This window comes from Camellia sinensis, chromosome 6 (genome assembly GCF_055761805.1).
Source record: "Camellia sinensis isolate YWXY chromosome 6, ASM5576180v1, whole genome shotgun sequence".
Classification (NCBI taxonomy): Eukaryota; Viridiplantae; Streptophyta; class Magnoliopsida; order Ericales; family Theaceae; genus Camellia; species Camellia sinensis.
Window position 1 is genome coordinate 142824858 of NC_138966.1, and position 17023 is coordinate 142841880.

The following is a 17023-nucleotide window of genomic DNA, read 5'->3' on the forward strand; positions in this document are numbered from 1 at the left end:
CAACAACAACAATAACACAAGATCAGAAGTCTGGTACGAGAATTGATTCAAATTATAATTTTGTTTATTCATACAATAAAAATGAAAGAATTTGTTTATTCATTTACACTTGTATCCTCCAAGTATTCCATGTATAACAAAAACCAAATCGTATATATACTTCTTGTGACTGGCTAACATGTCCTTCAAAAACTTCCATGATTCAGTGGCCTGGACCTCTCGGGCTAGGTCCCGACGGTAAGCGTTCGAGCCAACATGCCACAGACAGCTGGGCTTTCTCAAACACGGATGGATATGTCACAATGCGGTTTCCACAGCCAAAATCCTTTGATAAAACCCTCGTTGCCCCGACATGGGTTTCACACAAAAGGGCAACAAAGATCACAAAAACGATCAGTGCTACTCTTTTTCGCAAGAAATACATCTTTGATATGGAAGCAGAAAACCCAAACCTGACAATGTTTGATGAGAGAGCTTTTAGTTGTTGGAGATGTGTTATGACAAAAGAGTGTAGGGTTTGGAGTATTTATAGTTGAATAATTGGTTGTTGTGTGCTTGGACTATGGTGAAAACACTTTGAATAATGAAATTTGGTATTTTTTGAAACTGCATTAGAGAGCTTTATTATGTGTTGACCAAGTAACCATTTTTGAAATAGTCTATGCTTTGCTTGTTGATTGTATGTGTGTGATATATGAGGATGCACTGTTGTGGTGGCGGCTATTATGAATATGTGGGTTTTTCAAGCTTGAATTTGTCAACGGTTAGGATTTTCAAAAGCTTAATTACAATTATGCCGTTGTTTTCTGAGATGGGTTTTGGTTCGATGAAGGGTAATTTGGTCTTTTTACTAAGAAAATGGTGATATTGTGAAATAGGGCAAAATTGTGGGTGTTATTTTATTTGAGTCAAAATTTAAAATTTTAAATTGACCAAGTGGCCTGTACAAAAAAAACATGGAAGATGGTAGTCAAGATTATCCCCTGGTGACAATCTCAGCTGTTAGTTCACCAAAGCTGGCTCTTCAGTACCTTCTAATTTTGGGTACATGGAAGAAAGAAAATACTAGTAGTATGTTTGGTTGTATTATTTTTTCCCTGTAATAATACCACTGGCATGGATGAACAAGAGGTTTAGGTACATGTTTGGTGGTGGCCTAGAGGGAATAAATCAAATCTATTGTTTAGTTGATTCTAAACAGTATTAATCGTTGGCTTCTTCAAGAAATAATTAATCAACTTGATTTTAGTACATAGATGAAATGATTGTAACTCGAATTCTATTGATTTGAACCAATATGTAGAAATTAAAATTTTGAACCTCAGAGACCCCCCGGTCACTAGAATTCTAATAAACAAAACATGCGAAACACATTAAATCAATATTACGAGCTGAAATTGGGAAAAATCCTCTACAAAATTTGTGAATCTCCAAAGCATAATTTCAAAGATTATACATGCTCGGATATTAAAACAATAGGTAATGGAGGAGTGTTAGAAAAATGATAGAATTGAACCGACTGCTTTTAAGAACAATCGAAATTCTGTTTTCAATCTGTTTTTTGTTTTTACATTTGGAAATTTTTATGCCGATACAAATTGAATCAACCAAAATATTATACAGATCAACTTTCACTTCTTTTTTTTTTTTTTTTTCATTTATTCTTGATGTGAAATTCTATAAGTTTTCATTTATTCCCTTACCAGAACCACTCGGCTTATTATACACGAAGAATGTAAGGATCGAAATGAAGAGATCCAATCCAATCCAATGGAAATGGACCTAGATCATTAGGCCCATTTTGGAGGAGATGAAAACGTTGGTAAACTATTGGGCCTATATTTGGGGGGAGATGATCAAAAAGGCACAATCTTTGTTCATGGGTGCTTCACCTTTAAGGCTGCTTATGATTTCATTAGTGAAAGCTATCAATGCTTAGGCCTCGTTTAGGAACTAAGTATTTTAGTCAAAAAGTTAAAAAGTTACTACAAATTATCACATCACTCTCTTTATTTTTCTGCATATCTTTTCGTAAAAAGCTAAAAAATTACTAAAAAATAACATATTTTCAAACAAGGCCTTATGAGTGGATTTGGAAGTTGCAGCTTCCTCAAAAGTGTTGTAATAATATGTAGCTTTGAAACCAATGTTTTGAAAACTGAATCGGTGAGCAAATCGGAAAAATAATTAGGTGGATGAGTCACTGATTCAACTGTGGGTGAACTGAAATCAAACAATGATGTCATAAATAATTTTATAATATATTTATAAAAAAAATTAAGTTCAAAGGAAAAAAAAAGTGTATATATAAAATTAGAGGTGAGCAGCAGGTATACCGATCCGCCCAAACCGACTGAACAGAACCGATTGCCACATTTTGGACGGATGCATGAAGACGAGCGGACGGTTGTGGATTGATTTTTTCCAATCCGCCTAGTTTTGGACGGATGGCGGATTTGATATTCATTTGGCCACAACCGAACCGCCAAACCGCCGAACATCCCTAGTAATTTGTAAGATTTTGTGTTTTCAATTTGTTTATATATTCTATTTGTGTTTTCAATTGAAAAATAATTTAAATATTCTGTTGAATGTATTATGTTGAAAAAGAGTTTTCAACTTAAATATATTTTTTGAATTGAAAAAAATAAATGTATTATTTATCTATATATTTTAGTTTTTAAATCTAAGTCTAAAAATAATAAATAAAAAAGATTATATATGTTGGTTGATTTTTGTTTTCAAAACAGATATGGATGTAATAATATAGAGGTATACAATCTCTACTACTGCTCTGTTTATGGTTTTGGTGGTCTGAATTATTTTTATATTTTAAGAACAACAAATTATAATACTTTATGTGGATGAGGCATGCTGTAATTGTAATATGTGGATAAAGTTTCAAACTTTCTTTCTTTGGATGATACATGCAGTGATTGTAATACTCTATTAAGTCATTGACTGTAATTTTTTATTTTTTATTTTTTTTTTTTGAGAAAGTGCACAAGTTGAATTATTTTGAAAATTTATAAAATTTTAAACCACCAAACCGATTCACATCCATTCTTCAATCCGCTCAATCCACATCCGTCGGATTGGCAGATGAATGCGGATTGATTTTTCCAATCCGCCAATCTGGCTGACGGATGGCAGACTGGAAGTTGTTAGGGAAAATATGTGATTCCCCACAAGTAAATCAATCAATGGGAATAAAAACTAATGCGAAAAAATTAAATAAAAAACAACACAAGAATTTTACGTGGTTCCCTTAATGTGAGGTACGTCAACGGGATCAAAATCCGATTCCACTATCAACCAAATAAGTTTCCAAACCATTACAAACGAGACACGAATGGTCTCACAAAACTATCCTTAGGTGAATTCCAAATAATCACAAATAAACAAAAAGGAAAGACCTCACCAAATAGATGAATAAAAATCTTCAAACCAGAGTTGTAGAAGACCTAAAATAATTAACCCAAATCATCCAACTATGAAGCCGAAACCCAAGTAGTCAACCGAAGATCCACTGAATTTGATCTAAGACTCACACGGCAAGCTTGAATAACAAACCCACAAGTGCACCAAGCACTATCTCAACAAATATGACTTGGCAGCCACACTGTTCCACCGAACCAAAAACAAAGACAATATATATTTTATATATATTGTTGATTTTTGGACTATTAATCAAAACCTTAGTTGTATCTAAATTGAATTGGGTTTTCACAAATTAGATATAATAAAAATATATTATATTATAACCAATCCCAAACCAAATCAAATTCTTTTAATGAACCAATTGGGTCTCAAACTCCAATAAGGAGATATATCCCAACAGTTCCGTGGCCACAACCGACCCGCGCCCACCCCTATATAAAATAAATAGACTAAAACAAACTTATAATACAATTGTTTTAGCACTAAAAGCAATAGATGCATGAATAGCTTAGCAGTTAGCATTTGCAATACATTGTGAAAGGTTGGAAGTTTGAATCCTTCTACCATCAATAATGTTTAGGAATATTGTTGTCAATCTAATGGTCCAATGGACGGGTAGTTTAAGCAGGTTGTCGGTTCAGTCGAGTTTTTAATACAAACAGTTATCGTACAAATAGAGTTGTACGACAATTAATAGTGTTTTTTTCAATTATAATTTGATAATAAAGGAATATTTGAAATAGTAATCATGTAAACCCAGACGAAGATAATGAAATTTTTTTGTAGAAATCTTGAAATAAACAGGGGATTAGCCAAAAAATAGCAAAATACAAATCAAAATCATTCCAATCGGAGTAAAGTTACATACTTTTTTCCCCACGGAAGAAACTTTTGGGTTTTGAGGACAGAGAAAGCACGAGAAGCAAACGAAGAATCAAGAAATCAACACATAATTAGCTCGTTAATAAGGGAAAATGATCTCTCAGAGGGTTTGGGGTTCAAAAACGAAAAGGGGCTGAAAAGCAAAGTAAGAAGGAGGAGAAAGAAAAAAAAAAAAACCAAAACGACGTCATTTTGGCAGGCAATAAGAAGAGCCACAGGAAATGGCGGCAGATGATTCAGACTCATTCAAACCCACCCCAACACCACCACAAATCCAGATTCAAATCTCTAATTCATAGCGAATTGAGAGAGATATGTGAGCAAGACCAAACCGCACAAATCGCCTCAAGTGGATCTTTGGATTTCGCTGCATTTCTTTATTGATTGGAACTTAGCAATATATACTTTCGTTTGGAATATGGGTTGACTTTTTGACTTTTTGACTATTTTAGTCTGAGGTTAAAAGTCTCATTTGAGATGAACTTTTTGCTTTTTTGAGAGAAAAAATAAAATGATTATGATTAAGATGTGACATTTTGTCTTATTAATTTTTTAGCATATTTTGTCTTTTTATGATTAAAATAGCCAAAAAAAAACTCATGCCAAACATAGCCATATTAAGGATATAAGCCTTAAGATATAAATTTTAATTTTGAATTCATAATATATTTTTTATATTGTTTAAGTGATGAAAGTATTTTTTAGTAAATTAAGTGAATAGTTTTAAGTTCAAGTCTTGTGCCACTTTCTTCCTTTTTGGATAGAAAAATTGACACGGTGTAAAAAGAAAAAACCACTTGGTAGAGAGAGGGAAAAAAAATTCATGATACTAAGTTGTTCATTTTTAATAATAGTATAGAAGATATATATATATATATATATACACTCAAACACATGGGTCTTTGAATTTCTAATGCATTTTTTTTTAATGTGTCCATGTTGTGCTGCAATTCTTTAACAAATGGATTGAGATGGTGTATTGTTGCGTGAAGAGTTCTACCATGCTGCCTGTTGCAGCGTGAGGAGGGGGGAAGAGCTGCCATAGCCGGTATTTTTTTGGGGTTTTTTTTTTAGGGTTCCTGGTATTAAAATTTTATAACATAAAGGACATTCAATATTTTCATAATGTCTAAGGTCCCTTAAACATTGATCCAGAGAAATTTCAATCCAGAGAAATTCTGTCCAGAGAAATTTGTTCCAGAGAAATTCTGGACTTCCTAGAGAATTTCTCTGGGTTCAACCCAGAGAAAATTCAAATTTCAATGGGTTCATTTTGACCAATTTTCTCTGTTTTCAAATTTCTCTGGGTTCATTTATAAATCAGAGAAAATTCAAATTTCTCTGGATTCATTTTAACCAATTTTCTCTGGATCACAATATCATTTTATGAAATCATTTTGACAGACCTTAGACCAATTTCTCTGAGTTCAAATTCAAATTCTTCCTCCAGAGAAATTCTTTGATAGCCTTCATCATCATCATCATCATCATCATCATCATCATCATCATCTTCTTTCTACATCAAATAAGTAGTTGTAGTAGCACCATGAAAGCCATATAAGCAAGAGCACTTTGATAGTATCAACACAAATACACAACATGACAAATGATTAACTGGAGGTAGCATGAGGCAATAACAAAGCTTCCAGAGAAATTTGAACAACCCAAAGACCTACCAGAGAAATTTGAACAACCAGAGAAATTTAAACAAACCAAAGACCTACCAGAGTAATTTGAACAACCAGATAATTTTGAACAATCCAGAAAAATTCTCTGATCCAAACCATTGCAAGGTTTATGTTCTTAAATCTGTTGTTTAATTAATAGTTGGGGTTGATTTATTCAAATTGTTATTGTTGTTGAAGGCAGAGAAAATGATAAACAAATCAAAAAAAATTTAAGTAAACCAGAGAGAATTTTTTTAGTTTGGAGAGAATTTCTCTGGTTTAGACCAGAGAAATTCAAAGCTAGATGGTTGTTGTTGTTGTTGAAGGCAGAGAAAATGATAAGGAATTTCTTTGGATATCTACAAAGTTGTGTCCTCATGGGAATTGAGGTCATGAGAGCATCCTTAGATAATCGGTTTATATTTACTTGGGCTTGCAATTTATACACTACCATCTTGAGCATCTGGTCCCCTACAATAGCTCTCGTGTGCCGGACAAATCCATCTTTGGATATTTCATTTTTCTGAAAATAGCAAAATATTTTACCCATTAGGATGAGATGTAATACAAAAGAAATCATCTCATGCAAGACATTCATAACAATTAACGAAATGCATGTCATAGACCCACCTTTAATTTATAATAAAGAGTATGAAGTTGCATGGCTCTGTCTTTATCAAGTTGGGGGTTGTAAGACCGAAAGCAGCATGGCAAATGGAACTTGTTTTCCACAATTCATTGGGTTCATTTCCTGTTCTGTTGTCATTGCCTCTTGATTATTCATATTTTGTAACTTTGGGTTATGAGACTTACTCTCTGGATTGTGTGTTCTGTCTGGCTCTAGGATATGGACAAGATTCTTTTCAGAGCTCTGAACACCCAGTGTTTGAGAAAAATGGAAGGGATTCTGTTCCAATTGTCGTTGCTGACAGTCATCTTGTGGCTGTTTCAATTCCTGTGAGGTGTCAATTTGTTGCTGCTGACTCTTAGGACCTACACCATGTTGCTTTAGCTCCATTTTCAGATGATTGTGGATCTTGCTGCTGGGATCCATTCAGATCTTGATAATTTTGAAAATTGGCATTTTCATCTTGGTTGGAAGTTTGCCACTGTGGAAATAACTGACTGAAAGTGTGATTGCTTCGTTGAGATAAAGCTACTGTTAAAGTGTGATTGCTTCCTCCCAGGCATCCTCTTGCCGTCGTCGAATGAGGAATCATCCGCCATAGCAACAAGCTTGAATGTGTTTTGATTCATCGTCAAATCGATGTCAGCTAGGGTTGAATAGGAGTGCGAGGCATTTCTGAAATCAAATTTGGAATTGGCAGTGGTGGTTGAAGCGATGGCGTTGAGAGGGCGGTGAGTTTGGGGATCGAGGCCCCGAACGATGAGCTCTCGCTTGATGTGAGTGTTCCAGTAGTTCTTGATCTCGTTGTCGGTTCTACCTGGTAATCTTCCAGCTATCAATGACCATCTGAAAAAACAAGTTCAACAAAATCAACAATTGTAGTTTCAAAATTTGGATTTCCTTTTTGGATTATGTTTGATTGTCGAGAAAACAAATTCACAGCTGCCAAGCAACCAATTCAAAAAGTTGTTATGATTTCTTTTTTGCAGATGCGAAACAAAAGCTGATGAAAAGTAATTAGAAATGAAATTGAAGGAGAGAAAGAAATAGTATACTTGTTTCTGAGCAAGCTGTAAAGTTTAATAATGAATTCGTCTTCTTGTTTAGTGAAATTCCCTCTCTTGAGGTCAGGACGGAGATAGTTAATCCATCGGAGTCTGTAACTCTTGCCACAGAGAAGCAAGCCTGAGTCAAATTTCTCTGATATATGTTTAGGGACCTTAGACATCAAAAAATAATATTGTGGATCTCTTCTATTACTAAAAGTGGGAGAGTGACCTTAGACTAATTTTCCCTATTTTTTTAACTTTTTATGCAAATATATATATATATATATATAATAAAGAAATTTATATTTTTTTTTTTGGAAAATTTTCTACTATGTAATATACACTGTATGCAATTCCACTATAAAATTACATAAATTAAATACAAATTTACATAAATCTTAAATTTTCAAAAACTCATGTAAATTTGTATTCAACTTACACATTTTTGTGAGATTAATAATGTAAATTCATGAAAATTTACATAATTTTATGATAGGATAACATATGGTGTGCAATGCACACCAAAACATTTCTCTCTCTCTTTTTCTTTTTTCTTTTTATAGCTAAAAACTTATGTTTCCAACCAAGGCCTTAAAAGCATTTACAATGACAAATGTTATAATAACATTGTCATTATTATAATTTGACAATCCACAGTACCGAATTATCAAATTATAACAATGATAATCCAATGGTCACATGCCATTTTGGCAAATTTCAACAAACTTTTCCTCTAATTTTGTAGGTAATGTTTGAATATAAGTTTCTGAGTGATTTTTTATTGTTTATTTTTTATCTTTTATGATATTTTTAAACCTTTTGGAAAAATATATATATTTACATTCTACTTGACTAGACAAATATAAAAAATTAAAAATATATATAAATATAATTCACCCTACCATTCACATACCACTACAAAAAAAAATTTAAAAAAATATATTAACTACATTAAATATTCAAAAGTCTAATGTTTTAATAATCCAATGGTTGAGATTCCCCCTCTGGAATCTTCCATCATGATCCATCTAGGGCTAAGTAACGAATCCATGAAATCCATAATATGATCCGGTTCAATCCAATCCGGTTGGTTTAGGTTAGTTTTTTTTAATTCGTGGTTCGGTTCCGAATTGAAAAAATAAAAATCCGTAGCCCACGGATCAGTTTCGGATTGGAACCGATCCGGACAGTATACAAATAGCCTATATTTATGTTATACACCCTCCTGCATAGTATCTTCTCTTATTCCATATAAAACCTAAACCTAAATCCGCATAGCATCTTCTTTTATTACTTTTGTTTGTTGGTTTTTAGTTGTAATTTGTAATGGTCTAAATACTTATGGTGGAACCAGTTTTCTTATGGTTGTTTAAATTCTAGAATAGTATGTCGCTATTATAAAATGACATGTTACTATTGTAAAACTAATATGATACTATGTTTATATTTTTACGAAATTAAAATGTTCTATACTTTTTTCTATTATTTAATTATATGAATCTGTGGTCCTAAACCGATCCAATCCGTATTTAAATGGATTGGTTTGGATTAGTTCCGTGATATAAATAGACTAGCGTATGCCCATGCCTAAAGGCACGGTGTAAATAATATTAAGATAAAAATACAGTTATAAAAATATATTTAACAGACTGTACTCTACAATTCCAAACAAATCAAATATAAAAAAAAATTAAATATCAAATAATGCACACCAGCCAGTGCTCTGCAATTTAAAAGAAATTAAAATCAAAATGCACACCAGCTACTGTACTCTATAATTCCAAACAAATCAAATATAAAAATAAAATTAAATATCAAATAATGCACATCAACCAGTGCTCTACAATTTAAAAGAAATTAAAATTAAAATGCAAACTAGTTAGTGCTACTGCTGCCAATCAAATCTCTAAGAGAAATTAGAATCGGTGAATCAAATCTATAGATGGCATGTAGCTTCACAACAAAATTCATCCTATGACATCTGGTAACCACAAAATTTAGAAAATATAACGCACACACATCTATTCTATCATTGAACAAAATTGTTTTCATCTCCAAATACAAGATGCCTACTTTTTGTAGAGTATTGTTATGTGATTACCAATTTTTACACCAAATTTATATATCATTTTGACATGTAATCGCAGAATTAGTGCATCAGTAGACACCTTTCATGCCTCCTCAGATGATGGAACCTAACTGTATAGGGATAACTTGAAAATGGAGCCTAATAGCAGGAGGCACAATACATTATTTAACTGTATAGTATAGAGAAAAATTGACATTTTTTTCACTATCATATTCCATATCAGTTTAGGTGTTTTCTTTTGTCTAACATTAACAATACATTATTTAAAAGAAATACAAATAAAACAAAAATGATTGTCTACAGAAAATATAAGGCACAATAAATATGGTAAATGGACCACCCCAAAAACAACTGAGATTAATGAGTGATCAAAAATATCCTAAATGTAGAACTGTTTCTAGAATTGGGTAATCATACTGTTGAAGATAATATTGTGCAACTGATTTAGCTACTTCTATTCAAATCAATCACAGGGGCAATGGGTTACGTTTGTCAGACCCACATTTGAATCCCTGATATAGAATATATATGGTTACAAAGAAATTTTCAAGTGTTAATTCAATCTATCAAAAGCAGCAGTTGCAACAGCTGATCATTACATAGCCACACTACACACCACAAAAGAAATTCAACACTAAAAGAGTTAGAAAGAAGTATGGACCCTACCTTAGGCTGAAGATTGGTTATTGTGGACCTCAGCACAGTGATCTTCTTCATCTGGCAAATACCAGTGGGGGAATTGAACAAAAAGAGCGAAAAAACATAAGGAACATCCAATCTAAAGATGAAATACTTACTAAAAAAAATCTAAAGATGAAACAAAAGTTAACAGGTAGCTTTCACTGGACATACCCTGAACAAAAGTAGGGGTATATAATATTTATTTACCAAATGTTGATCAGTAGGTTTCTACTATATAGCACAAAGAATCCCAAAGATGATGTCAAATTTTTATCGAAGGAAAATAAATTACAAACATAGTCAATAAAAAACTGAAACAAAGAATAGTACGGGATGTTGGTTGAAGAAGAACTATAGAAGGCATTGCAGTTGCTTTGATAGGTTGCATACTCTTAGCAATACATTTTCTATATGGTTTGGACCAAATCATTCTGTGTTCATCACAATATAAGCAAGCACTACTCAACTGCACAAAGAGAAAACAGCGAATTACTCAATTGTAACGAAGATGGCTTGCCAGGAACAACAGTACCAAAAATGCTTGATTGAAACTTTGCAGAATTCAGATTGCAATTGAAAGACGACACCTAAAACGAAATAAAACAATAATAATAACAACAATGAGAGCAATTTCCATGTCGCACATTGCAATCCATGAGTAGTGAAAACTAAATGACATAATGTGGAAACAAAATTAGAACAAAAATAAATAAATAAATATAAATAAAAATAAAAAAAAAACACATACAACAGAATTAAAAAAACAAAGAAAGTTCTAAGGTCGAGAATTTAACTGGAAAAAAAAAAAAAAAAAAAAAACATTACCAACATCTCAATAAACATTACCAAAAAGGGATATGTTAGAATCAGGTCATGGTATTTGACAATAAATAAATAACTAAATAAATAAATAAATTTTAAAAATAAAAAATAAAGTGAGAAGCTAAGTTTTCAATAACCTAATTGATGTTTTCATGATTTTCAAAATAGGAAAAATCAGTTCATGAAATAAAATTAATTCTAACATATCTAAACAACCAAATAAGCATCAAAGAAAAACGAAAAAATTGAACAACAACACAATGAACATAATCCACAACTACCTCTTTGGTAGTAGATGAATAACATCTCAACGCGGATACTGCAGGCTGCTATATCCTCTGCAAGGATTATTCTAAAATCTGAAATTAAATACTATCTATTAGATGCAAAAAATATTCCTTTTTCAAAATCAAAACATACGATTGAAAGACCTACTAGAACAGGAAATCCTCCAGCTCCAAGATTTTGCCTTGCAATCCTCCACATCCTCACAAATGAACTAAATACATACATATATAGTCCACATACACAAAGAAACCATAAAATTAAGCAGATAATATCTCCAAATCAGAGGCAAAACAAAATATTATACATAGTTCAAACCCGAATTGCAACAAACTGAAAATAGTCAATAAAAAAAAATTGTTTTAAATTTTTTATCATAGACCACCGTTAAAGCAATCCTATTCATACAGGACTCAATCAAAGATAGTCAGCTAAACACCAAAATCGATCAAAATCATTCAAACAGATTCAGTAGGTAATCCATAAAGTAAAGCTCTTGCAATAATATATAACAAAAGTAAGTACATCCAATTCGAGAGAGTAAAGTTCGTACGATCGGAATTAAATAAATAAATTAGAACAAAAGGAAGTTCTAAGGTTAAGAATTAGAACAAAAATAAATAAATAAATAAATAAAAATAAAAAATACACATACAACAGAATTAAAAAAGCAAAGAAAGTTCTAAGGTTGAGAATTTAACTGGAAAAAAAAAAAAAAAAAAAAAAACATTACCAACATCTCAATAAACATTACCAAAAAGGGATATGTTAGAATCAGGTCATGGTATTTGACAATAAATAAATAACTAAATAAATAAATAAATTTAAAAAATAAAAAATAAAGTGAGGAGTTAAGTTTTCAATAACCTAATTGATGTTTTCATGATTTTCAAAATAGGAAAAATCAGCTCATGAAATAAAATTATTTCTAACATCTCTAAACAACCAAATAAGCATCAAAGAAAAACAAAAAAATTGAACAACAACACAATGAACATAATCCACAACTACCTCTTTGGTAGCAGATGAATAACATCTCAACGCGGATACTGCAGGCTACTGTATCCTCTGCAAGGACTGTTCTAAAATTTGAAATTAAATACCATCTATTAGATGCAAAAAATATTCCTTTTTCAAAATCAAAACATACGATTGAAAGACCTACCGGAACAGGAAATCCTCCAGCTCCAAGTTTTTGCCTTGGAATCCTCCACTTCCTCACAAATGAACTAAATACATACATACATAGTCCACATACACAAAGAAACCATAAAATTAAGCAGATAATATCTCCAAATCAGAGGCAAAACAAAATATTATACATAGTTCAAACCCGAATTGCAACAGACGGAAAATAGTCAATCAAAAAAAAAAAAATTTGAGACTATCAAAGATAGTCAGTTAAACACCAAAATCGATCAAAATCATTCAAACAGATCCAGTAGGTAATCCATAAAGTTTTTCTGAATATAGCCATGAATTGAAAACACAAATATATAAATAAATAAATAAAAATAGAATTTATTGGGGAAAATACAACTTTGATGGACGAGAGCGATGTTTCGGATGGACATGGAACCCAAGAAATGTGTTCTGATGAAGTGCAGACTCTTCCAATTTTGCAGAAATTTGAACAAACATATTCTAAATAAAGCCAATTACAAACATATACGTACACAAACAGATATTGTTTATGCTCTATTCTTACTGCTTGATCACAACCCATATGCTTCAACTTGAGGACATAAATGCATTACTAAGACATAAACAAATGAGAAATTACAAAAAGAAATTTCTCAGAGAAAAAATAGCTATAAGTCTCCACAGTCCTTACATATCACATCAAATGTTGCCAAAAAAAAGTAGAAGTGTACCTAAAATAGGCCATGATCTCATATTCATCTCCATAATTATTAAATCCATCTATATCTATTAACTCTTTTACTTAGAAAATATTGACATTTGTATTCCTTTGAATAATATTAAACTAAATCAAGAGATTCCCCAATTGGCCTATAATAATGTTCAGCATTTTAAAATCAACCACTTGACTCAATGCAGAAAGAGGTTTCCAAAACCATTTCGAGTATTTCTATTCCATTCTGGATATTGACAATGACAGAAAATTTTTCCCTCAGTAAACATTGTCCTAAAGCAAGCATCATGTATGATAAAACATTATGTCGTTAAGTAATGTAATGCAAACTAAATAAGCTCAATTGGACCTGGAGATTTCATGTTCAGGATCAAACAAATAGCATTATTAAGATAAGAATCCGTTATCCAACTGCAAAACAATCCATCTTTTGTAATGAAGTGGAGTCCCACAAACATCAAACATTACAAATTTACAATGATCATTATATCATAAATGTGCCACAACTGATCAACCATCCAATTTTCACATGATGATAAATGTGCCACAATGATAAAAAGGCACCGTAGATTTCTTCTTAGCCGCCCTGGAGAGCGAAAACCAGACCTTAGGCCGTAAAACCGTCGGAATTATACCCAACAAATACTTCATATGGTTGAAGAAAGACAAAGATTGAATATAGCCATGAATTAAAAAAAAATAGAATTTATCACCTCCCAACACCACAGACAGGACTCTGTCTCATCCTCTAAGATATCAGCATCAGCATTACGGACTCCATACAAAGATCTCTGACCAAAATGAAACAAAAAATTGAAAGAGCACAGTGCATAAAGCTGATGAAGTTTGAGAATCGAAGAAAATGAAACATTGAATGAATGGACTAGAATTTATCAGCACAGTGCAAAAATCAATGTTGATGATCACAGTGCTGATGCTGATGAATCAATTTTTCAGAATGATGAATCAATGTTTCAACAGTGCAAAAATGAAACATTGATTTTATCATCTGATGAATCAATGTTTCATTTTGGTCAGAGATCACAGCATTCAATGTTTCATTTTTCAGAATTTAACATTGATTTTTGCACTGTGATCATCAACAAAAAATTGATTCATCAGAATTTATTTGCACTTCGATTCATCAGCATAAAGCTGATCTCATCCTCTAGGTTGCTGTTCATTTTCTTCGATTTCCAAAAGTACTACATACCCTTTTGCCTCAATACATGCAATTCATGGAAAAGACTTGTAGTTACTTTCAAATTTCCAACCAATTGAATCAAGGTTGCACATCCATATAATCAAACAAAAACACAAAATAATTTTTTTAAAAAAATCTTGAAAAAGCAATGAAGGTTACTCGTTTAGGAAAAACCTAAAAAAATAAAAATAAATAAAAAGAAGAAAGAGATTCCAAACAAAATAGTATAAGATAGTTTACCAACAATTAATCACAAAGCAAGAAAATTTCCATATATATCTCAGGAAATTTGAAAGAACCAACTATAAATACAAAAAGTCGTACTTCGTCGTTACAAAATTCCCCAAAATTTCTTTGTCCTCGATTCTCTTTCACACGAAGACTGGCTTCTTCGTCGCCTTAATTTCCCGCGACTTCAATTTCTGAATCATCAGCAAAATTCGCAGCTACTTATTCGAGTTCCAAAACCCTCCTACGAAAATCCAAAATCGAATTCATTTTCTGCATCAGAATTCACCATTCATCTTAATAAATGAACGTTGAATCTCGAGCCGAATCCATCGTATACCACATTCGAACCATCAAAACCCTCATTTTCCCAGATTTTCCCCCTTCGAAATCAATCGAGTAAAAGCCCTAATTTTCACCAGATTTCGGGAATCGTATCAAAAAATATCTCAGATAATGACTGCCTCGTTAGATCCGTTAGAAATACGCTAGAATTCCTACAACTTCATTTCCTTGGCATCCTTAGCGATCTTGCCGTTGGAAGGCAACGCCTTCTTCATGATCCGACTGATGTTGGCGATGGGTAGGTAGCGGTCCTGATTGCGAACGTCGGAGTAAGGGAGAGTGGTAACGGAGAGCTCCAATCGGGGTTGCGAATCGGAGAGGTCCGAGGCAGCGAGTGGGAGGGTTGCGAATTCAAGCCACTGAGAGAAGAGGGGGGAGAAGGAGAGAGGTAGTGTGCAACACAAAGGGAGAGAGAGAAAAAGATGGAACGGGTAGAGACGTGGGTAGATGGGAGAGGGAGAGAGCACCGAGTGTTTGTTTGGGCGGGAATCAAACATATCTCAACCATTGATATTTATTAGAATGAATCTAAACCATTGGATCAAAATGTATCTCACATACATTTTGAGACATTTTCAAAAAGCTTCTTGTCTTATTATATAGATTAGACTGGTTCTAATTTTTCAAGAACCATAAGGTGTTGTTTGGTAACACTTACGTTTTCAGTTTTTTGTTTATATTTACAAAAATTTTAAAAACTCAAATAAAAACTTGTTTGGTAAAATTTTTGATTTATAAATCAGTGGTCTCAGTTTATAAATTTGGCTAAAAAATGAAAACACAAAAAATGTGTTTCCATTTTGAGTTTTCAGTTTTTTTTTTTACCACCCAACACTAGCCACCACCCACCACCATTTTCCACCATCGTCTTCCGCCGCCACCACCCGCCACCACCACCTGCCACCACCACTCACCATCCACCTGCCACCACCACCCACCTGCCACCCACTCGCCACCGCCACCGCCACTGCCACCGCCACCGCCACTACCCGCCATCCACCCGCCACCACCTACCACCCGCCACTACCATCCACTGCCCGCCACTTACTTGCCACCACCACTCACCACCCATTTGCCACCACCGTCCACTACCTGCCACCACCAGCCACCTGCCACCCACCCGCCACCACCACCACCCACCACCCACCCCTCACCCACCTGCCACCACCACCTACCATCTACCACCCACCATCCACCACTACCCACTCGCTACCACCTACCACCCCCCACCGTCACCAACCCACCCACCACCACCACCACCACCCGCCACCTACTTGCCGCCACCCACCACCACCCACCATCCGTCACCCGCTTACCAACACCACCCACTCGTTACCACCTACCACCGTCACCCATCCACCCATTATCACCACCCACCCGCCACCACCGGCCATCCGCCACCCACCTGCCACCACCACCCGCCACCACTACTTACTCGCTACCACCCACAGCCCCCCACTGTCACCCACCCATCCACCACCACCACCCGCCACCTACTCACCACCCGCCACCACTACCTACTATCCGCTACCTACCACTTGCCACTGCCACCCATCACCCGCCACCGCCGCCGCCGCCACCATCACCACCACCACCACCACCACCACCACCACCACTACCACCCACCACCCGCCACCGTCACCCACCCACCCACCCACCCGCCACCACGACCCACTCACCACCACCCACCACCCGCCATCACCAGCTACCCACCACCCACCGTTACCACTTTCCACCATCGTCTTCCGCTGTCATTTGCCATTTCTTACTCTTTTTTATATTTTTAAAATGCTTTAAACATTTTGTCAATTACCAAACGCGTTTGT

At 34.2% G+C, this 17023-nt stretch overlaps 1 long non-coding RNA gene across 1 annotated transcript; it reads right to left on the minus strand.

Annotated features, from left to right (window-relative positions):
• Positions 1-13776: 13776 nt before the first annotated feature.
• Positions 13777-15681, minus strand: LOC145792932 (uncharacterized). Its single transcript, XR_014333181.1, has 2 exons — positions 14949-15681; positions 13777-14211 (listed from the first exon to the last, which is right to left on the minus strand). It is a non-coding gene; the product is annotated as an uncharacterized LOC145792932 (long non-coding RNA).
• Positions 15682-17023: the final 1342 nt, after the last annotated feature.